Genomic DNA, 3,982 nt, shown 5'->3' on the forward strand with positions numbered 1-3,982 from the left:
TAATTTTATTCATACAGTGCTCATAAATTCCAATAATAAATCAATTAATGAATAATTGTTTTTTTTTTTTATCAAAGACATCCAGTATACACGAACTAAAAAGTGCCAATGCTGTGACTAGTGTCGCAGGAAAGAGAGAGAAGTTGCAACCGACCTGTGTGTGACGAACATAGGGCGGTCTTGTGCCACCTTTGCACCGAAGTATATTGAGCTTATTTGATGCAAAATTTCTTTTAATTAATTGTTTTTTAATTCAATTTTATTTCGAGAATTAGTTTGAAAATAAAAATAGTTTTTTAGAAAAGGCTTCTTTTTTTAATTCTGATGAATTTTTCCTATCTTTCAAACTTACTTACCGCTTCTTCATTGAAAAAACTTTTTCTTAATTTTTTTATCTTTATTTAAATGAAACCATCTTATTGTGCATCAGAAAACAAAGAGATTGACCTATTATACATTCAAATTATTTATAATAATAAGCATTCTGCCCGCACTTATGATATTTCTCATTTTCTGAAATTTTCTAACTTCCAATGTTCAAACAAATATACTTTGTGGAAGAAACCTAATTATAACCTACATCACCTTAAGGTGCAATTTGTCCTCTTCAAAATGGCCAAATGGGGGACATATGTCACCCACAGGAGCCGGTGAGGAGAAAAACATGTATAGGATCCGCCTAGGGTTAATGTTTTACATGGTACCAGAGTACTAGTTGAGAAAAATGGTATAATACTTTTGTAATTCTGGTCTTTTTTATCACAGTTGATTGTTGCGTTAAAAAAGCATTCTTTTGGGCCTTTTTTCGAAAGATTGAACAAGAACAGCACGTGGAGGTACTTCTGGAATTTGAATGTAAATAAATTTGACAATATATAGTTATTACTTCATATAAATATAATTCCTTCAAAGAATTATTTAATTTAATCTAAATCTTAAAAATTAAACTATTAAAAAAACATTAAAAATTATATCGTTTCTACTACAGAAAATAAATATTGAAGAGCCTTCAGTTATTGAAAATATTTAAAATTGAAGAATTTTCAATTTTCAGTTGTGAATTTAAAAAATATATATGAAAATTACATACTTTTACAACATAAATCATGAAAATTTAATAAGTTTCAATCCTACCATGTTGAAAATTCCTATATAAAATCCTGTATAAGATCCTACATAAGTACTTCAAGGAGAAGTAACCAGGATCTTATGTATAGGTTCCTGTACAGTATCCTGGTCATCGTGAAATGGCTGACATATAGGATCTTAACCAGGTACCCAAATGACTCAGACACGCGAGGCGTATGTGACGCCATATGCATGGTTCGAGTTCGTCGGGTGAGTTGCTAGAAATTTTATGATGTCTATATTGTCCAGCCTCTATAGTCTATGGCTGCGCGTGTTTACGCACTCTTGGTTTATGTTTAGAAACTCCAGTCAGCAGTTTGAGGGTTCGAATCCTCGGAGTTGTGCGAATTTATAAATAAATATCAATTAAATCACACCAATAAAATTCTTCCCAGAACACGTTTCTGGGCAGGAACCTTTGTAATTCCCGGTGTCATTTTATATATAAATGAAAATTATTCATATATAGGTTCCCGTATAGGATTTTCTAAAGTACATGAACGCTCATAGAATCCCTTCTAGAAATAATCAATTGAGATCAATAAGAAACAATATAACTAATACCTCGATCGTTCCGAATCGTGTTTCTTAATTGTGCCAAAACGATTGGCAATGATTGAGCATTTTGCATTTCCAAATGTTTCGAATCGGGTACTTGGAATTTGTCATGTGATATCAGCACTTTTGTCTGGCGAAAATTATTTAAAGACAGTTATTTACTTTTTCGGAATAATAAAAATTTGAATTCGTATATAGTACGAAACAAAGTAAATAAATATTTTGTAAATAATTCTTACTATATGAAAGTGGTTCTACGAAAAAATGTGCTAATAGTATTTTGTGTTAAAAATATAAAATCAGATACACAATAGAAATAAAAAAGTTGATTTTGTTGTAATAAAGCAAAATTGTTATTTTTTATTATGAGTTCTTGGATTGTTTATTTTAGTGAAAACGTTGGTAAATTGTTATAAGTTTTAAAATCGGTTCAAATTTTAAAAAAAGTAATATAAGAGATAAAATATTTTTTTGTCAGAAAGAGATCTTAATTTTTAAATATTCGCAATTATTAACACATAAATTCATATTATAAAAAAAAGTTTTTATTAATTCAACTTTCTAAATTTTTAGTTTATTGAAATATAAGTACTCAAAATAATGGACAAAATTCTTTCTAAATTGAACAGTGAATTTACATCAATCTCGGTGATTTTATATTCGGTAATCCCTAGATTATGACTTCCCCTTAACCACTAATGATTGACGTAAAATGAACTTTTTCTATTATTCGCAAGGTAGCCACTAAAATCGAAAACAGAATCTGGAGTAATTTCCTGGTTAAAAAAATTGTACACGAGTCAATACAATTCAAAGTTTAGTTATTTGAAGCTGAATATTTTATTATTTAAAGTATTTAAGACTAAATTGCAAATTAAACCAATCGAAGTGAAAGTTTTCTGAACACTGAGCGTTCTAAATATTTAATTAAAACATTTAAAACAGCGATTTCGAGTTCAAACGTTCATTAATATATGTAAAAATGACAAGCCTCCTAGAAACTTTTTTTTATTAATAAAGCATTTAAAATTGCACAATACGGATTCAGAAGCCTTTAACTTTCTTTAATTTAAAATTATGCCATGTAAAATTTAAGTATAAAAAAAAATACATTTTTAATCTTGTTTCGATTTGATTTGAATTAGTAAAAATGCAGACTTCAAAAATAGGATTTTAAAATTTAGATTTCTAAACTGCTTATATTTAAACTTAATAATTTCTTAATTTTAGAATTTCAAACTCAAAGTTTAAAACAATTCGTAAATTAAAAATTAAACTCTTATTCTTTGATATGCTAAAATGTCGAAAAACGTCCACACGCATAAGATTTGATGAAATTATGAGAATGACAACTGAATGTAAAGACCAAAAATAAACTTTTTTCAGACTACCAAATAAAAAACTTTAACAACATTACAGAAATATGTGGCCATTAATCACAGTGTTTCAGGAAGGAGAAAATATAAAAAATTGCTGAGCTTATAGAAGGAAAACCGTTTGTTGTGATGAATTCCGCACGTATTCAATTCAAATTTGAACCTAATGAAACCTAAATGAATCTAATTCTATACAATTAATAATTTCAAACCTTTAAAATAAAAATATTTGCAAACCAAATTATTTAAAATATTCAAATTTTAATATTTTAAATATTTGATACTAGATTTTCAAGACTTTTAATTCCAACTTATTTATAAATTCAAAATTGTTATATTGCAAGAAACTTAAAAGAATTGGATAAGTTTTTCTACTGAAAATTTAATGAGTTACCTATAATTTATTTAGCCTGCGTTTCAAAATATTGGCGCCATCCTACCTTCTATAATGTTTCCAATCGTTTTCAATTGGGTATCCATTATTCTGAGTTGGTGGTTAAGTTTTCATTGCAGCATTTTGATTTTTCCTTAATTATTCACAAGCGGTTTTTTATTCTGTCAAGCAAAAAAATTTGAAGAATATGAATTTAAAAAGAAGTAAATAAACGTATGACAATAATATACCGGCTAAATCAAACTGCCTACTTGATAATCATACTACATCACTGTCACATCTCTAAACGGTGTGATTTTTATATGTTGTTAATCAATATACTTTTAGCTTTTCATTCGGTATACCGTCTAAACATTATATTTTTTTGTACTTAAAACTTTTGTTAAATTACTAAAAATTTAATATCTAACTGTTTGATCCTAAGATAAATAAATAATAATATAACATTGCAACAGATTCGAAAACTCTCTCAGACTGTGAATATTGAATTGGATCCTTTTAGGATTCAGGTTTTTTGTTAGAAGTT

The sequence above is a fragment of the Belonocnema kinseyi genome, chromosome 6, assembly GCF_010883055.1.
Source record: "Belonocnema kinseyi isolate 2016_QV_RU_SX_M_011 chromosome 6, B_treatae_v1, whole genome shotgun sequence".
NCBI classification, from domain to species: domain Eukaryota; kingdom Metazoa; phylum Arthropoda; class Insecta; order Hymenoptera; family Cynipidae; genus Belonocnema; species Belonocnema kinseyi.